General features: G+C 40.2%; 1 long non-coding RNA gene across 2 annotated transcripts in view; it reads right to left on the bottom strand.

Annotated features, from left to right (window-relative positions):
- The window catches only part of LOC150018802 (uncharacterized), a 59252-nt gene extending 43594 nt beyond the window's left edge, over positions 1-15658 (bottom strand). For both annotated transcript variants that reach the window (XR_016509226.1, XR_016509225.1), the window contains exon 1: positions 15540-15658. This is a non-coding gene — a long non-coding RNA (uncharacterized LOC150018802). The remainder of the gene's footprint in view (positions 1-15539) is intronic.
- Positions 15659-20504: the final 4846 nt, after the last annotated feature.

A 20504-nucleotide genomic window follows, 5' to 3' on the forward strand; every position in this document is an offset into this window, starting at 1 on the left:
CAAATCAGCAAACTTAAACTCATGCACTTTTCTTATAATAGAGCTTCAGGATTCTTCACTCAGAATCTATGTACTCTTATACTGGACACAATTTTAACTGGCTTAAATACTGATTCCTTAGCCAGCTGGAGATCAGAAGCAATCTGCTCCATAGGGCGCTGGTAGTGGCAGCTGTAATTGCTAATAGAAAGAGGAGATATAACCTACTAAACCTAGCAGACATCCACACTCAATGCCTGCCAAACCATAGCCTCTGATATAAAGTGTTTCAGTGATCTCCAAGAATGTTTCTGTAGTACATCATAGAAAAATACAACTCTGAGTGGTCAAGCCAAGATTAATTTATGTCCAGTGGACTCATGTTAAAGTGGGAAAAATATCTAAAATGTCAAAAGATTTGGAGTAGAGTTTCTGCTGCATATAAATTTTATTGATAAGGGATATTTCATTTGTGGTAAAGCCAGAAAAAAAAAATCCTTTTTCTTTTACTTCATTCATTCTTTTCCTCAGTCACTTACTTGTTTATTATTTTTATTCATCCAACAAAATTTGACGTGGCCAATGTGTTACTATATTAAGATAATAAGGAAATACTGTAGTTTCAGATGGCCTGATTTATAATTAATCTGAAATCACTTATACGGGTCTAAAAAAAACTCAGCGTCCAAATACAACCTGGGGAAGTGTTTCTCTGAGGAGAAGGAAATGAATTTTGGAGTGTTAATGATAACCAAACCACAACCCAAGGCAGTTCCTTTGAGAAAAATGTAGATCTTGTGTATATGAATAGAGAAAAATCATTGAGACAATGTTATGTATTCAAAAGAATAAAAGGAGAAAGGAACAGGGGAGGCACAAAGAAGAAAAGAAAGAAAACAGGTTAAAACAGGAGGATGAGGCTCTCACTCAAAGGCAATGCAAATACTTAATCAAGCTACTTCCAAGCTCAGGATAAAATAAACTCTTCAACTGCATCAAAATAATGCACTAATCCAAGAGGTGTAGAAGACCAGCTTGAACTGTGTTGTAGGGCAAAGTTTAATTTTGCTTGAAAACTCTTTTAAAGCTCAATTCCACATTTGCATTCAGTTCTGTTCAGCTAATCTATCAGGCATTTATTAAGCCTTACAACACGGCAGGCGCACTTAGTCTATGCAGTCTATTACAACGGTCCCTTACTAATTAGTTCCAAAAATCTTTGGAGGGACACACACACACACACATTTTCATTATTCTTTCTTTTCCTAAAAACCAAAAACTAGAGAAGACAAATCTTATACAAACAGCCAAAAGCAATTATAATAAAACTGGTTCAACAAAATTATGAAATTGGCTAACCTAATCTTTCCATTCATGAAGTGCCCTTTCTGTAACATTATTTAATTTCCACATTTATTGAGCACTTACTATTTGTTAGAATCTAGAAAATCTGTTCTCAGGCAAAATTTTGGTATTATTTATTTATAAATAAATATATATGAGGTGGGGACCACCCCCCGCCCCAATGGAATTATCTTCTGGAGTGTGGGCCTCTTGTAGTACAAGCTTCCCCGACTAGATGTATGTTCTAGGAACCTGACTGTATCGGTGTACCAGCTGGTGTTGTTGTGAAAGGCTACATTCAGCTTCAGTGAATTATTTTTGAAGACTCAATGTGATTGCCCATTTCATGATGGCTGATTTATAAGAGCAGCTGCCCACATTGCGCTGAGTGTTCAGCAGTTTTTGACCATGAACGGCATGACCCCTGTGCCCCACCCTCTCTATTCACCTGATCTTGCCCCAAGCAACTTTTTGTTTGTTTGTTTATTTCCTTGGATGAAAAAAGTCCTCAAAGGGAAATGTCTTGCCAATGTGGAAGAGGTGAAATTAAAAAGTGGCAAAAGCACTAAAAGGCATAAAAATTGATGAATTCAAAAGCTGTTTTGAGCAGTGGAAAAAAGGTCTCCATAGGTATATTGCCTCAAATGGAGAGTACTTTGAAGATGACTGAAGTTTAAACACATAAGAATAAATACACAATTTTTAATAAATAAATTCCATTTTGGGGGGGTACCCCTCATACATTGATTTAAGTGCCAGGCTAGGTGCTGGTATTTTAACAAATAAACAAGAAAGATATATTTACAGTCCAAGAGTATAGTCTATAAGTCAATGTATTGCCATTCCCAGGGTATCTGCTTTTAAATTTTCTCAAATTGCATGATAAAATGCTTTGAACTATTTCTCCACCTTTTTTTTTTTTTAATTTGTTTCTATTTATTTATTTATTTTCAGAGAGAAAGAAAAGGAGAAAGAGAAGGAGAGAAACATCACTGTGTGGTTGCCTCTCACACCCCCCACAACTGGGGACCTGGCCTACAACCCAGGAATGTGCCCTGACTGGGAATTGAACCAGCAAGCTTTTGGTTTGGAGGCTGGCACTCAATCCACTGCGCCGCAACAGCCTGGGCTGGTGGGAATTTTTTCTTTGTTTGTTTCTGTTTGTTTATTTATTTATTTAGAGAGAGGGGAAAGGAGAAAGGGAGAGAAACATCACTGTGTGGTTGCCTCTCACTTGCACCCCCAACTGGGGACCTGATGTGCAACCTAGTCATGTGCCCTGACTGGGAATCGAATCAGCGACACTCAGCTTGCAGGTTGACGCTCCACCTTCTTTAATTATATACATGTATATAGTGCTTGGGAATTAAACTGACAAAAGATAGATTAACAGGAGGATGGCATACACATTTTATTTGATGTTAGTATTGAAATTTTTACACGCACAGAGACCTTCATAGAAAATAAATGAATACCTAAAGAGGAAGTTAGACCTGGGGGCTTATACCATTTTAACAAAGGATAATAAATGTAACGAGAAGTGACAAGACAAAGGAAAAGGGTTTGGGGCTTCTGGGGCAGTAATTGAGGGAAGGTCAAAATATGGGGAAAACTAATGGAAGATAAGGGTTATTTTAGTGAGACTTTTTTTGTGCAGACCCATCTTGCTGGTGGCTTTCTGTCTCCAGTGATAAGGGCTGTTCTTTGGGTACAGGAGAAAGATGGATAACACCTCCACAAAGGGACATTTTTATTACCTGCGTTTAGGCAGAAGGGGAAGAGAAAAGAGCTCTTTCTGTGTCTGCTGTTTCTTACCTGCCTTCATCTCAAAATAATCCTTTTGCCAAAGGAACATATTTTGGAGCAGTTCTGATTCCCTTCAGTACCTTATTAAAGTACTCTTGGCTAGCAGCTATAGAGCTGGGGCTGGGGTATTTGGGGTGTGGAGACTGGATGGATGCAGACTACTTCCTCATCTGGATGAAGGAGTTAGGAGGACTTTTCTCCTAGAACAAATTACTGGTCATCTGCACAGCACACTCTCTCCAGGTGGTGTGATGGTTTCCTCTAGGCCAACGAACATGCCTTCTTCTTTTAATCAGGTTTTAATTTGAACTTCTATTCATTGAACTACCTGTTTCTATTCAGGGTTAGGCCTTCCCTTTTATCTCTCCCATCTTCTCCCTAACTAGCCCCAGACCTGGTGGAGCTGGATTTCCTGGGCTGTGAGCTTTCCTGATTATTGGTGTAGGTGAAAAGAGTGCCTAGGAGACACTAAGTCTTCACTCCTCAGTCTATAGTGCAGTGGCCTTGGGTGACTTAATATCTAATTTAAGTTAACTTAATATCCTAAATTTAGTATCTCCAAATTTCCTAATCTCCAAATGTCTCAGTGAGAATTATATGTATGCGAAACTTTCAAATAATAACAAATACTTATTGAGCACCTGTGGAATGCCAGGTAATTTTCTAAATACCTGACATATATTTATCTTAGTAACTCATTAAAAATCAAATATGTAGAGGAGAAACCATTATTATCATCCTCTGTTTAGAGAGATGGAAAGTGGGAGAGAGAAGGGAAGGCAGTGATGCTTGAGGTTATTTAGGTACTAGACCTGGGTTTGGGACCCAGTCTTTTAGTTTTCAGAGCGCTGGTTTATAACCACTATTCTATTAGCAGGCAGCAGAGGTGAATTTTCTCTTTTCTTTAAGCATTCTCTAACGCTTGCCTCATGGCTGCTGTCTCTCACCATCAGCAGTCCTCTCTGCCGACCCCTACTGGACACCAACACAATAGCACCGGTATTCCCTTTTCAGAGCTGAGGACTCAATTAAACCTCGTGGCTCAGGCAGATAAAACCTGGCAAGAATCACCTCCTCAGGGATGTTTCTTCTCTCTGCCCTACTGCACCACGGAAACAATTGCCAGTCGCTATTCACAGGCTAGTCATCTGCAGACAGGCCCTCGAGTCTCTGGAAAGCAAAAACTAAAGCGAACAGTGGCCTGGCATTCAGACCCTCTGTCCCAGTTCTGACCAAATCCACAGAGTAGTCACATACATGTAGTGAAGCCGGTTTGATGAATGGTTTCCAGGCTCCAGGTTTGTTATATCCTGATAGCTGTTCTCAAGTATTTGAAGGCCCGTGGAGAGGAAGAGCAAGAACTTTTCTCTGTGTGGCACAATGGGAAGAAACCACTAGAGGCAAATTTTGGCTCAATATAAAGAAGACTTCTTTTGAAAAACAATTAAGCTTGTTTCCATCTATAGAATGGGCCACTTTCTTAGCAGAATGAGTTCTGGGTCTATGGAACTGTTCAGGAAGGAGGACTTCTTTTCAAGGGCACTGAGTGTTACACTAAGAACAATGTGGACTTTGAAGCCCCACACTGGGTGAGTTACTGAATCTTGCTTCGTCTCCTCATGTATGAAATGGAGTGAGGACTGGGAAGATGGTTAAATGATGTGACATATGTACAGCACCTTGATTGGTGTCTACACTTAAAGGGCACTCAATAAATGGTGTTTGCTTATTTAACTGACACTCACAAAGGCCTTATTATATGTCAGATACTATTCCAAATGCTTTGCAAATATTAACCCATTGATTCTCTGACAATCTTATGAGGTAGTACTGTTATTGTATCTGGGTGAGATATTGGAGGCAGTGACTTCTAAAGCCCTGTCCAAGTCTGAGATTCTATGACCAAGTTCCCGTGATGGCCAGGTTAATGACAGATCCAGACAGCAGCTCGTGGTGAATAGAAATGATGCTTGATGGACTGTTTGATTATATTAGCTACCAGTTTTCCTGATCCTAAGGATTAGGCATTTCGATGAATGCATTCTCATGTCTTGTATAGCTCAGGGCCCTAAGCAAGCATTTTTCTCCCTTACAGACATATCCATTAAAAAATTCTTCCATTATCTTTGAGAGCATGTTCTGGCTGCCTGGAAAATGCTCTTCCCTTCCTCTTTCACCTCCTCTGCCTCTCCCTCTTTTTTCTCCTCCTCTTCTTCCTTCTCCTTCTTCTCATAATTATTTGCTACCATGTTTTTAATACTTATTTATGCCAAGATCTATGTTAAATTATAGGTGTGTGTATATGCATATACATACATATTTGAGCAGGGGAGTGACAGGATCCAGTTATGTTTTGGTAAATTATTAAATATAGGTCTAGCCTGATCTTATTCAGGCTCTTGCTTATTTACATAGTTACTTTAATGTGCCTGGGATTTATGTTTCTGAGGCTGTGCTGCTGCTAAGTAAATAGCATATTGAGGTTTTCCATGACAACTTCTCATTACTTAAAAGAAAAAAATGTTTTAAAATGAAAGATGATAAGAACAAGACTGGGGTAAAAGACAAGGTGATCAGAAGATGGAAAATAAACATGGTAAGTAAAGAACCAAATAAGGGCATGGGAGACCAGGCCAGTACCAGCTGGGAATTATGTATTAAGACTGATGCAACATGTCTACATTTCTCATAAGCTAACATTTTTTTGGATGACAGATTTTCTGTGAGAAATGCATGTTTTTTGTTTTGTTTTGTTTTGTTTTTTTGTTGTTGTTCTTATAGATATATATATTTTTAACCTCAGGAACTCAGCCCAGATGGAAGGAAAGAACAAAAAGAGATCGTTCCTTTTTTATTCATATAATTATTCAATAACTTTGTATTAAATTTTTATTATGGCTAGTTTGGGGTCCCATAATATGAGAATGTTTAGAAAACTATAACAACAAACAACTTGATCAAAGGGCAAAGAAATGGGTTTTGCTAAAATGCTAAAGAAAGTTCGTTGTTGGTTCAAGAAGAAAAATCGTAAGTTTGTCAGTCAATACCTTTAACTATGTAAGGTGTTATTTTAAACAATAATAATCAATTCTTTTTCTTTTCCAGGCAGGGAAAAAAGTAAGAAAAATCAGGTTTCACCTACAGTAAGAAAAGTTTAGAGGCTATCATGGAACCTCCTTATAGAATTAAGGGTCCATGTGACTGGGCTGTGTCAGCAAAGGGCATGGCCTACGCATGGCCACAAGATAAGAAGTTCCTCAGCTTACTTTCAGTTGATCTCCACTGCCCACCACACCTACACACCTTCAACCTCAGTTCCAGCATACAGGTTATTGGAACTGCCACTACCAATTACCTAATTAGCATTGCTGGACAGTCTGCTGAGTATAGATTTGACTCTCAGCAGCCCACTTCCCAAGTCCGCATTGGGGCAGTGGATTGAGCAGGAAGCTTGATATTAGGAGACCTGAAAGTCAGATCCTGCTCCATATAGTGCTTTCCTTCTTTGGACCCTAGCTTTCTCATCTGTAAAATGAGCAAGCTGGTCTTAATACTAGTGGCTCTCAATCTTCAGTGTAGATGAGAATCTTTACAGTTTGTTTTTTGTGGGGGAGAGGGTGCTTGTTTAAAATCCAAATTTCTACCCTCTTCCCCACATAATTTTTATTTAGTCTGAAGTGGAGCACAGGGCCCAAGATTCTGTTTATTAATAAGTATCCGTTATAAGTGATCCTGTGCCAGTGCTTTAATTTGCTTGGCTGCCATAACAAAATAACATGGACTGGGGGCCCTAAACAATAGACATTTATTTTCTCATGGTTCTGCAAGATAGAAATCCAAGATCAAGAATCGGCAGGTTTGGCTTCTCCTGAGACCTCTCTCCCTGGCTTGCAGTCCGCCACCTCTCACCGTGTCCTTACAAGGTCTTTCCTCTGTGTGTGCATCCCTGGTGTCTCTTCATGTGTCCTAGACACCTCTTATTAGAAGGACACCAAGACACATTGGATTAGGACCTACCCTAATGGCCTCATTTTAACTTAATCTCATCTTTGAAGGCCCTTTCTTTAAATGCAGTCACATTCTGAGGTACTAGGAGTTAGCACTTCAACATTTAAATTTTGAGGAGCACAATTCAGCCCCAAACAGCCACGTAACCTCTACAGTTTTATGATCAATGAGAGCTAGATCATACCTCTTTCTAGGCTCAGTCTCCTTTTTGAGTCTTTTAATAGAACAATTGTGGGGTTGCTAAACTCTTCTTTTTATAGTCTATCCACTTCTTTAGCCAAAATTCCCAACCCTAATCTGGTGACATCTGGCCTTAATCTCATGGTCATAATTGATATTACCACCCTAGCTAAGGCACCTGCCACCTCCCGCCCTTCACTTCCTAAAATACACTGATTTCTGATCTATTATCACCTTATTTATTTACCTGTTCTCTTATTTCCTTTCTCCCCTTCTAGGCTGTGAGTTCCATAGATTAGCCAACCTATATAGTATGTTTTGTTCCCGGCACCACACACAGTGCCTGGCACACTGTAGGCACTCTCTAAATATTGATGTATGAATACATGACTGAACAAGTCAGATGAATTGAGATAATCTTTAAGGTTCTTTCCAAGTGTAGAATTCAATCACCTTTTCCCTCTTCATTCTTCCACTGGGACAGTGTTTAAGAGACTTCTTCCTTGCCACAGAAGAATAAATAAAAATGTGGAATATCAAATCACAGTGATATCTACCTAGAGTCCTGGGAGAGGTGAAAATTAGGCTCATTAATCATCCTGCTAATGTCTTAATACTGCCCTGGACCTAAAGTACCTAGACTGTCCTACTCAGAGATAGGTCAAGGATAGAGGGAGACAGTTAATCAGCCAAGAATAAATGTCACACATTACCCATGATGACTAAAGACCTGCAGATGAGTCTGCATGGGCCCACAACCAAGTCTTAGTGTGAGCATCAGCCTTCTTGATCTTCACGATAAGAAGGCCAAAAAATCTTATTTGTAAACTTAGGGCCTGAGACATTTGCTAATACAGCATAAGCAGTTAAGCTTTTTAACAAATATATTTTTTAAATTTATTTTTAGAGAGAGGGGAAGGGATGGAGAAAGAGCGGGAGAGAAACATTGATGTGTGGTTGCCTCTCACTCACCCTCAACTCGGGACCTGGCCCGCAACCCAGGCATGTGCCCTGACTGGGAATCGAACGGCGACCCTTCAGTTCGCAGGCCGGTGCTCAGTCCACTGAGCCACACCAGCCAGGGTTAAGCTTTTTAACTTATGTGATTCTTTTAGGTTGATGAAAAGATGCTGGAATGGGTTGTAAAAAAGCAAAAATAATAATGACAAAATTAAAATATCAATAATCATTTAAACAGAGAGAGGCTGGAGTATATAGGTGAATTATAATCTCTGATTGGGTTGGGACTACATAGAAGAAAGCCAGGTTGTATCTTTTTTTTTCTTTTAATTATTATTATTTTTTAGATTGTATTTATTTATTTTCAGAGTGAAGGGAAGGGAGGGAGAAAGAGAGGGAAACATCAATGTGTGGTTGCCTCTCACGCGCTCCTAACTGGGGACCTGGCATGCAACCCAGGCATGTGCCTTGACTGGGAATAGAACCAGCGACACTTGGTTTGCAGGCTGATGCTCAATCCACTGAGCCACAGCAGCCAGGGCCTGCCAGGTTGTATCTTAAGGCTATGGAAGGCAATATTTTTAGAGAACTCTCATATCTCTTTATTGAAGTATTTGATCCCATCCTGAGTTGACTGCTTTTTCCTTATATTTATTAAATTTGAGAGCAAATATTTGTTTCTGTGTTCCCTCTACTATACTGATGGTTCCTTGAGAACAATGATTGCACCTTATTTATTTCTGCATCTCTCTACACCTGCTACATAGCCCTCAAAAATTGTTTACTGAATAAATGACTAATAAGGAGATTTAAATATTATTAACTAGATATTGCCAAAATGTTTTATGGCAGTTTAGACTGAAACTCATGAATTCTGCCATAAGTGTTCCAGTATATTCTGCTCTTAATGACTTCATTTATAGAACTCTTAAAATCTTACTTTTAGTCTAAGGCTAAAATTTATTTGAATAGAGAAGACCAAAAATGTTTTGGGGAAGAAAGAAGCCAGGAGAAGGATGCCAGCATGTCCCCCTCTGGGAATGCAAAATGACTTTCAAATTACCCCAGATCAGACACCATCAAGAAAGTATATATTCTGAAGGGGAGCCAAATACCTGTAACACAATGTAAAGCATTTTAAAAAATCAAATCATGATCCAAATTACACACATTGTTACCCCATTCAATAGTGTACATAACAGTAAATTGACTCTAATTATTAATTCCAATAGTCCCATTCACTGAGAAATCAGTTTATAATAAAGAGTTATTCAGCTTCAGAGCTCCTGGGGCTACAGCCAAGAACCTGCCAGAGAGGCAATCATGGGGGACCATTATTAATTATCTGTCCAATTATTCTTCTCTCCCTTAGGAACAGCAATAATATATACTCCAAAATGAATGAGAGCAAGAAGGATTCACTCGTGCCTATCTCATTACTTCAGGGTCCTTCTAACAGAACGATTGTCCTGGGTTGGTACCAAGGACTGCTTAGCAGGTAACACAACTCCTTAAGACACTTTCAAAGCTGCACAGAAATTTGTGCCAGGAGCGGAGACCAACAGAAGTTTTCTGCACAGGAGAAATCATTCTGCTTTTCCTCTGCCACTTTCCCTTTTTGCCCCACCCCCACCCCCCACCCCCCAACTACCCAGGAAAATTCTCAGGAAAACCTTCCCTCAGCACTATCACCTTCTTGGGCTAATTTTTCTCATTGTGCTCCCAGCAAAACTGTTTTTCCTTTTGTTTGGCTTTGTTTTGTTTTGTTTTGTTTTTTTGAAACAGGTTGGGGAAGATGGTGGAAGGGTTATGAAGCATCCTTGAGTTGAACAAGCTTATTCTTTTTTAATTGTGGTAAGATACATATAAAACTTACCATTTTAACCATTGTAAAGTGTACAATTTATTGACATTTAGTACACTCACAATGTTGTGCAACCATCACCATTGTCTAGTTCCAGAACATTTTTATCACCCCAAAAGGAAACCCCATATCATTTAAGCAAGTCACTCCTCATTCCCTCTTCCCCTCAGCCTCTGGCAACCAGTCATATACTTCTTTGTTGCTATGAATTTGCCTGTTTTGACTATTTCATATTCAGTCTGTGGCCTCTTGTGACCAGATTGTTTCCCTTAGCTAGGTTCATCCAGTTTTTGTTTTGTTTTTTTTAATTATTCATTTATTTTTAGAGAGAAGAGAAGGGAGGAAAGAACGAGAAGGAGAGAAACATCCATGTGTGAGGTAAATAGTGATCACTTGCCCTGACCGAGAATCAAACTGGCGACCTTTTGTTTTGTGATATGATGCCCAACTAACTGAGCCACACTGATCAGGGTTTGGTTCATCCACTTTTTAGCATGTATTAGTACTTTATTCTTCTTATGACTGAGTAATATTCCACTGTGTGGCTATACCACCTTTAGTTCATTAGTTAATACACATTTGGGTTGTTTATATGAAACTTTTTAGGACTGTCTTCTATGCATTATCTCTAATCCCTTAATCTAGTGGGATCTGGCATCTGCCCGAAGAATAGCAACCAGTAATGATGACAGCCAGCGGCACGGAGAGCTCGCCCTGCTCCAGGCATTGTGCACAATGGTTTACAGGCACAAGCCTATTTAATCTTCATGGGGCAAAGGCGTGTTCAGGTTGGTTGAACACTAGGCAGCCCAGCAGAGGGCCTGGGGGCTGCCATCCAACCCAGACTCCTCTGGCTGTGTCTGTCTTGAGAGAGAGGCACTGGGGTCCAGCATAGACAAAAGAAGCCCTGTCAACAGCGCTTCGGGGTAAATGTTATACTTAAGGACAAAGAAGAAGAACCCAGGACTCGAACCAGATCCAACTGAGTCCATATTCTCAGCCACTACCTTCACTATACTAGGATAACATTGGAAAGGACATCTGTGGCTTCCTCTCTTCTTCCAAGATTTCTTTTAATCACAATGCAAAGTAAAAGATATATTTTACACTGTGACCCAGAACATAATGCAAATATATAACAAAAAAAGTTTTATGAAACCACCCTTAACCTTAGTACCTATAATACACTTTTTTATTATATTTCATTTAAAACAAAACCACTGGTAAAAAAAAAAATTCCACAAAACTGGTTTCTAACAGGTTGTTACCCACAGTTTAAAAACCATGGCTGAAATCCATTTTGTTTAAGTATTTATTTTACTCACTCTTTTTGTGACATTTGACACTGATGGATGGGCCTCTACTTCTTGAAACTCAACATGTTTTCAGATCAGTCTCTCTTAGGCTCCAGAACACTATTTTCAGCTTTCTTCCTGCATCTCAATCTAAATGTCTTATATGTGCCTCAAACATATAGGGGCTCAAAGCTGAACTCATTGTTCCTGCCTTCCTCTTCACACTTTACAACCACTCTTTCTCTACTGCTCCCTATCAGTTAATGCCTTCTTTACCTTTGTAGTCTCTCAAGATATGTAAAGAATTGTACAGCCAAAAGATTAAACACACACTTTTAAGAAATATATACAACCTAGCTGATATGGCTCAGTAGATTGAGTGCCGACCTGAGAATTCAAAGGTTGCTGGTTCGATTCCCAGTCAGGGCACATGCCTGGGTTGCAGGCTAGGTCCCCAGCTGGGGGCATGTGAGAGGAAACCGATCAACGTACCTCTCACACGTTGATGTTTTTCTCCCTCTCTTTCTCCCTTTCTTCTCTTCTCTCTAAAAATAAATAAATAAAATCTTTAAAAAGAAAAGAACATATACAAATGGATAAACACTTGAAAAGAGGCTTAACACCATTAATCACCAAATAAATGAAAATTAAAGCTACAATAAAATACCCACAAGAATATATAAAATAAAAAAGACTGACAATGCAAGTGTTGGCAAGGGTGTGGAGCAACATGTATTGCTGGTGGGAATATAAAATGGTACAATCACTCTGAAGAATTGTTTGGCAGTTTCTTATAAATATAAGTCTGTATTTAACATGTGCTCTAACAATCCCACTGCTAGATATTTCCCCCATGAGTAATAAAAACATATTGTACGTAAATGTTTATAACAGCTTCATTGATACTAGCCCCAAATTGAAACCAACTCAAACATTCATTAACAGGTGACTGAATAAATAAAATGTGGTATGTCCACACGACAGAATACTACTCAACAAAATGAAGGCACCAACTACTGATACAGACAACAACCTGGATGTATTTCAAAAATATGCTGAGCGAAAGAAGCCAGACAAAGAAAGAGTGCACATTGTATGAGTCTATTTACATAAATTCTATAAAAGGGAAAATTAATTCATAGAAAACCTATCAGATATCTATGTTGGGGACCATAGGGGAGTTGCTTATTAACTGCAGAGCACATAAGAGACCTTTTTGGATTATGGCATTTTTCTATATCTTGGTTATGGTTACATGGGTGTATACGTTTGTCAAAACTTACCAAACCAAACACTAATAGAGGTGTTTTTATTTTATATAAAGTTTACCTTTATAAATTTAATTTAGCTCATTGGAATTTTTAAAAAGTGTTCCTTGTCTTTCTTTCTGTCACCTCCCACAACTAATTAATTACTCAATTCTCTTGACTCAATGTCAAACATGTCTCTCAAATGAGTCTCCTGTGTTGCTCTCTATTGCCCAGTCTTACTTAGTTCAGGTCTTCCGTATCTCTTCCCTGTACCAAGGTAAGAACCTCCTGTTTTTCCCCACTCTCACTGCCCTTAACTCCAGCCAATGCTTTACTTCTCACCACTCCTAATCATACCCTGTCACTCCCTTGATGAAATAATCCCACTGGCTGCTTTCTGTCTATAGGTTGAGGTACAGATTCATTTCTCCCTCCCTCCTTCATTCCCCCTATTCTTTCCTTTCTCCATTCACTCCTCCTTCCCTCCTCCCTTCCTTTCTTCCTTCTTTCCACAGATATGTTTTGGGAGGAGGCAAGAGGTTAGCACACATGCAGAGCCATCCACGAAGCTCTCAAAGCTCATTTTTAGTCACTTTGAACTTCCACAACTCTATATATTTTGTGCCTGTAACCTATTTTGTCCTTCCCTCTCTCTCTTCCTATTTATTTCTATTTCTTAGAGATTTTTCTCCTCTGGGAAGCTTTTGGTCATTTATCCCAGGCAGACAGGTGTCTCAAAACCTTTCACTTAATCCTTAGAGCATTGGCTGGTTATCACTTCATTGTGTTTGTGAAGTCTGTTCCCTTTTCTAGGCTGTATATGATTTGATGTTATAGACTCTGCCACAGTCAAACCTGTGCCTTAAACAACTAACATCACGAGGTTTAATAAATATTTATTGAATTAAAAGAAACAGACACACACATTAGCCACATTTCGGTTGATGATAAAGTTGACAACATAAATTCTCCTGTTAGAGTTAATTTTTCCTCTCCTATACTCCTGTAATCTTTTATCAATGTCTCTCTTATCGTCGGCAGCCGTCCGTCTTGAGAGACGATGGTGTAGCTTCTTAAGAGTCTATCTGCACCGCCGAGAATGGCTGTGCAGTCCGACTCGGGAGTGACACAGTATCTGTCTCCTCCCGTGTTGAATTGACATCTTACGATGACGCTGGAGTGTCCTCTCCAGTGAAGCTGAAGCTACAGAGCCTGGGCAGGGTGATATGGAGGGTCTGCTGTTGCCCATGCAGCAGACCCCCCCCCTCTCTTCACAGCTGAAGGATCCAAGGGAAAGACGGAGTCAATACAGCTTGGCTTCAGGTGCGCCACAGGAGTTGCCGGTGTTGACTACAACGTCAAACCGCCTTAGGGACTCCGGCTCCGGATTTTCTGTCGGGGTTTATTCCCTTAGCCTTTCCCCTGAAGAGGTATGCCGCAAGGCAGCGGAGGTTTTTTGGAGTCAGAGTTTTCCTTCTCTGATGTGCCCTGACTGGAAGATCAAACCAGCGACACTTAGCTCGCAGGCCGACGCTCAATCCACTGAGCCAAACCAGCCAGGGCTTGTCTCTCTTATAATCACTTATTATTCCCCCACAAGATTGTGAACTTTAAGACATTTCTGAAATATTTTAAGGACCTAGGAAAGTATAGAGAATAATAAAATAAACTCCTGGGTACCCATTTTTGTCAAATCTAGCATATTTGCTCTCTTTGCTTTAGATGTTTTAAAAAATAAATATAACATTTATAGATACAGTTGAAAATTCTCAAGTACCCCTTCCTGATGCTATTCCCTTTCCTCCCTTTCAAAGGCAACAACTCTCTTAAAGTTGGTGTTTATTCGCATATGTGTGAATTTATAAATTTATGGTGTTGTTTTATATATTTTAAAACTGTACACAAATTATATAATACTGCAAATATTATTCTGCAAGTTGTTTTTTGTTTTGTTCAACATATTTTTAGCTGTATCTGTGTTGATACGTGCAACTCTACTTTAAATAAGTTAAAGAATATATCCAACTCTGTGTAAGCAGAAATGTTATATTGTACAATCATGATTCTTATCGTTTCCCTGCCACAATACATGGTGTTCCATGACTAGCTTTCCTCCTTTGGTTACTGCCCAGGAGACCATGCCAGAACACAGTACGGATATCTCTAAAAAGACAATACATTAAGAGTCAGGACCAGACAACTTCTATAAGCTATAGAGATGGACTAAATCTACAAATTTGACAAGGACAAGTGTAAGGTGCTGCATTTTGGGGGAAAAAAATCCTATGGCACAAATATAGGATGGGGAGACATGGCTTAGAACCAGACCATGAATAGAAAACAGGGTGGTTTAGGTGATGAGTAAGCAAGACTGTGACAGGAGCTCCAGGGGAAAACCACTGAGGTCCGCTCTGGAAAGAGGAAGTTTGGTGAGGGAGCACACTCCCTGGGCTGCTTGGACTATATCTAGAAGAGAGTCTCCAGTTTCTGAATGTGGAGATCGTTCAAAAGAAAGTAGTGAGAATAGCTGAATGAAAAGGTATACTTTTCACTTCAAGAAAAGAAGTACCACCAGGTCTCGGCTGGACCACCACAACAGTCTCTTACACACTATCTGACTATCCCCCCAACCCCTTCTCAGCACAGCTATTAGGTTATCTTTGCAAAAGGCGCATCTGATCACACCAGGTAAGAACCTTATCTTAGAACCCTTGAAGGCACCTATTATTCTTAGGATAAGGATCAAATCCTTAGCTTGGCCCTGAAAGCCTGGCTGGATCTGGTCTTGTCTGGTTCCCAGCTTCCTTCTCACCAAGCCACCTCTGCCCTCCAGTCTCTCAGTCCCTCCAGTACCTCAGTTTTTGTCTGGAAATCTCTTCTTCACCCTCCTCGCTCCTCAGTCTAGGTCAGGTTCCCTTATTATTCACTCTTAAAGAAGCTTATTTCCCTCCTGAGTCTATTGATTCCTACAGTATTGCACATTCACTAATGTGACTGACTTGATTGATTTATGTCTGGCTTTTAGCTGGACTCTAACTTCATGCAGGCTTGGAGCACACATGTCCGTGTTTGCTTTTCCATTACGTGCACTTTGCTCATAGCAAGTCCTTCGGTAAATATTTGTTGAAGAGTAAATGGAAAATAGATTAAAAATAGATCTATAGGATGATGCAAGCCTAGCCTCTATGTCTTGAGTCAGAGAATCATTTTCTTTGAACGAACAAGATTCACGGACACTATAAATTGCTGAGACATGTTCCCTGTTAGGTCACAAAACCTATTCCTCCCCAAAGGTTAGGACTTGGCAATTTCCAGACCCTATGTTAGAAGCCAGCTGTCTGCCCACATTTTTGAAAATAGGGTGATACATTAACCCTCGCAGGCAAAGTCCAAGGACATGACTTTGCTGTCAGGGATGTCTGCCCGACTGCAGCTCTAACAGCCTGTTCTCCAAATGGGCACTGACGTCAGTGGGAGTTTCTCGTGCTCAGCATGTCTGAGTCAGCCTCTGCTGTGCAATTTGGAGAGAAGGATCTGGCATGAAGACATTTCACCTACCACTTGCTTGGGGCTTGCAGTGAAATTTGGCCTTTATACTTTTTTTTTTTTTGGCCATATGTAATTTAACCTTCATTTGCTATTGCATTTGTATGTCCTCTATTTTATTATTTACACACTATTAAATAAAAATCTGAATGTGGAACTGTGGCTTGGGAAGGGAAGCTGAATCAAGTTCTTCTTTGTCTTTTGACAAAGTTCCAACCTGGCACAGTTAAAGGCACAGGGAGAACTGTTTTGTCACTTTAGGACACAAATAGAGGCTGAGGGATTTAAAGTGTTTTTACCTTTTTTTATTATTAAAAATTTCTCAACCTTTAAAATCAAACAGGTTAGCCTATAGGATCCCGGAGAATCCTCGTTAAATGACTACTCAGCGCATTGTATTTTAATACGCTGTTTACAGAAAAGATGTCCCACTAAGTGTTCACAAAAAGGAGTCACATGAAACCCAAAGTGTCATGTCGAGTTCTTTAAATACACTATAGCAAGATATCACAGTGTTGTCAGGAATGTTTGCAAAGGCCTCAGAATGAACTTCTCCCACCTTAGTGCTCTCGATGTGCCTTAGACACCCCTCAGTATAGTGCTTACCAGAGCGCATGGCACGTTGTTTGAGTGTCTCTTTGCTGAGAAGGTGAGCCCTTGAGGCCGAGTACATCTCCTAACTACTTTTTACAGGCCTAGCTTCTGTCAAGCTGTTTGGTGTGTGGTAGGTGCAAAGAGAACAGAGATTGGAATCAGAAAGCTCTGTGCTCCAATCTTACTCTCTCTCATATTTTCAGACTCTAGGACTTGGGCAAATACCCAGCCTCTCCAAGCCCCATTATTCTGTAAAAGGGGAATCACACCTCCTCACAGGGCAGCTGTAAGAACGAAATGAGATGTGTGACCTGCATGCAGTAGGTACTCAATAACTTATTGTAAAGGATTTAAGAGCTAGGATGCTGGGCTCTGCCTTTTGTTAGCTGAGTGACCTTGGGCAAGTCCCACAACCTCCTTGAGCCTTGGCTTCTCATTTGTAAAATGGGAATAATAATATCTCCCTAGCAGAGTTGTGGTAAGGAACAGATTTTAGACTGCTGGAGTTAATGGACCAAAAAATAAACAAAATCAAGTGACTAATACAGAGTTGCCAATCTTTGATATTTTCAAGTAGGAATATTCCAGAAAAGGAACTATCATCTACGATCACAACAGAAAGTGTATTTTAACAACCCCATAGTAGAAAGGATTAATTTATTTAAAGAAGCATGTTTAAAGAGAAATGCTTTCCAATGTTTTTATTTTAGACAGGTGGAAACTTTAGTTGGTGCCAGCACTAGTCCATGTCCAGCCTTTGGAAATTATTAATTATGAGGATTAAATGAGATGATATGTGTAAATAGCTGAGCATAGCGCTTGACACACAGGAAACACTAAATAAATATTAACTGCTGCTCCTTAATATTATTTTTATCATTATCATAAATTAAAATACCTATTTCATTAAAATTTTAATGAATGAACTAAATGCCTGTTATATTTGTAATTAGTGCTGCTAAAGAAGGAAACATGGTAATCATATGAGTAACCAATCAGATTTAGAATAAGAATATTGTGCACAAACATTCGCTGAAGGCTTCCTACATTTCAGGTTCTCCTCTAGGCATTTTACATATGTGATCTCATTTGTGCTTCATGAAAACCCCATTTTTACAGATAAGGCAAGTGATGCATGGAGAGGTAATAGAACTTCCAGGTTACCCATTAGTAAGTGGTGAGGCTGGGACTTGAACCCAGGCAATTAAGACTCCATCATGATGATCTTCTGCCTCCCTGTAATAAAGATAAAACATGATAAATTCCAGTGTAAATGAAGATATTATGTAAATAGAAGTACAAGATAATTGAAAGAAAGAGCAACAAACTGTGTCATTGAACTAGATGAGAGGTAGCAAAGAAGAGCCTTGATGGGCACATAGTCCCATAATCATATCCAATTTTATGTAAAAATATCATGTTCTAGAAATGTGTCAGGTATCATTTGAAGTGCAATTGAAGAATTTGATGTGTCAAAGGCTTGGCACATCACTTTTATTTTCCGCTGGGTTTCTCCAGTTGGTTTTCCTGAAGTGTGACATACCTTTGATAGTGATGACTGGAAGGAGTGAAGGGGAAGAATGTTTGGTTCTGAGTCTTGTTTTCAGCGTTTTCAATCCATGGCATTACCAAGGCAGCAGGGGGCAAGGCCTGGGAGGGTGCCATGTTGCAGCTGGACTAGAGGTGAGAAGCCAGGCTGACCGGATAGTCTGCTTGCCTGTAAATTACCCACATGGAACCCAGGTTAATGAATCAACCCCCCATGAAGCAGCCACTGCTTTACTGCTCAGCACCAGCTCCAGGACAGGGGCCAAAAGCCAGCTCAGGGCATGGGCCTGTGTGGAATATAATGAAACAAGAGGTCACATTTTCCCAGAGCCTCACTGCCAACACGTGGCCAGTGCCTAGCTGAAATTGGCAATAGCTGCCATCCAAACTTCCTTACAGCCAAAAGCAGAGTAACTGGCTGCTTGGTGATGAGTCGGTGACGGCCCTGCCGGGATCATTCCCAAACTGACGCTCTGCAACAGGCACCCACAGAGAATGCAGCCAAGGTCTTGGTGGCGTAGAGGGGGCTGCCAAATCAAGTCGCTCTTCTGAAGACCGGAGACCTCTCTGCTGTGGTGAGGTTAAGCCTCCAAGGTTCACAGGATGCCAAATCACACAGGCTTTTCATCATCTCATTATTAACCTCTTTTCTTATTAACCCAAACGAGCACTTCAGCCTTGACTCCGGTGCTACTCAGCACACAATTAAATCCTCTTCAGGGTTCAGATTGATAGCATTTTCTGTGTTCTAGGCATTGTTCTAAGCACTTTGTGCGGATGATCTACTTCTCACAACCACCCTTCGCAGAAAAGGACGGGCAAAGGGAGAGAGGTGAAGTAACTCATTCAGAGGCCACAGAGGGTGTGCTTTTATTGTCCTGGTTAACTCCAAGGTCTAAGACCTTTAGTCACACATCAGTATCTCTTTCCCATGAGGGTTGTGAAAAGAACTATCATTTATGTATTAATGTCTCTGTTTTCTCCCCAAATGGATTACAAGCTCCTTGGGAGAAAAGACAATTTTTTACTAAGGTGCCTCCCCAGTGTCTCAGTCAGCTTGGGCTGCTATGACAAAGACCACAGATTTGGTGGTTTAAATGACAGAATTTTATTTCTCTCAGTTCGGAGGCTGGAAGTCCCAGATCAGGGAGGCAGCGTGGTCAAGTTCTTGGTGAGGGCCCTTGTATACTCACGTGGCCTTCCTTGCTGGGTGCATACAGAGAGGAGTCTCATCCTCTTCTTACAAGGGCACTCATTAATCCCACCCCTGAGGGCTCCATCCTCATGACCTAAGGTCCCACATTCTAAAACATTGGGCGTTAGGATTTTTACATACAAATTGGGGAAGGGACACAAACATTCAGACTATAGCATATAGTATTCATTCATACATTTGGGAACCATTTATTGAGCACTTATTATGTGCTAGGGCCTGTGCAAAGCATCTGCCAATACAAAGACAAAAACTCATCAAGCCTGATCTTTGGGAGTTAATAGTCCTATGAGAATAATATCCAGGAGAGTCCATGAGTTATTACAAAATGGCCAAATCTACCTGGCTAGAATGATGTATACCATTCTAGCAGGTCTTAGCTGTTATGTATAGACTATTAATTGCGGGGGCATGCCCCAGCTCGGTGGAAACTGTCTGTCCAGCAGAGGTTTTGGGATTGTGGATGAGGAGAAATGCATTGACCCAGACACTGATTTCTGTCTGGGAGGAAGAGACGTGGCAATTCTCACTAGAGGAGAAAAGCCCCGAACTCTTTTCCCGTGACTTTTATTGAGAAAGGTATGTACAGGCGTGTACATTCAGGGTATGTAAATCACCAATCAGCTTCAAGTGCTTGGATTACTATCAACAGCTACTGATTATAGATAACAATGCAAGGAACACAGTGAACATTCTAGATCAGGGTTCAGTGAACATTCTGGTGTCAGATGACCGCCAGGTGCAGGTTTTCATATGTTTTCCAGGCTTTGATCTTGGACATTCTATTTATGTTAAGCAACTGATAAGAGAAGCAGAGTAAGCTTCAAAGCATAGTACACATTCTTTAAGTCCAATTCCTATGGGAACCCTTGGAGTAATTTTCGGGTCATGCCTGCCTTCTAGCCTTCCCAGTTTTC

This window comes from Furipterus horrens, unplaced genomic scaffold (genome assembly GCF_987537825.1).
Source record: "Furipterus horrens unplaced genomic scaffold, mFurHor1.1.pri manual_scaffold_2, whole genome shotgun sequence".
Taxonomy (NCBI): Eukaryota; Metazoa; Chordata; class Mammalia; order Chiroptera; family Furipteridae; genus Furipterus; species Furipterus horrens.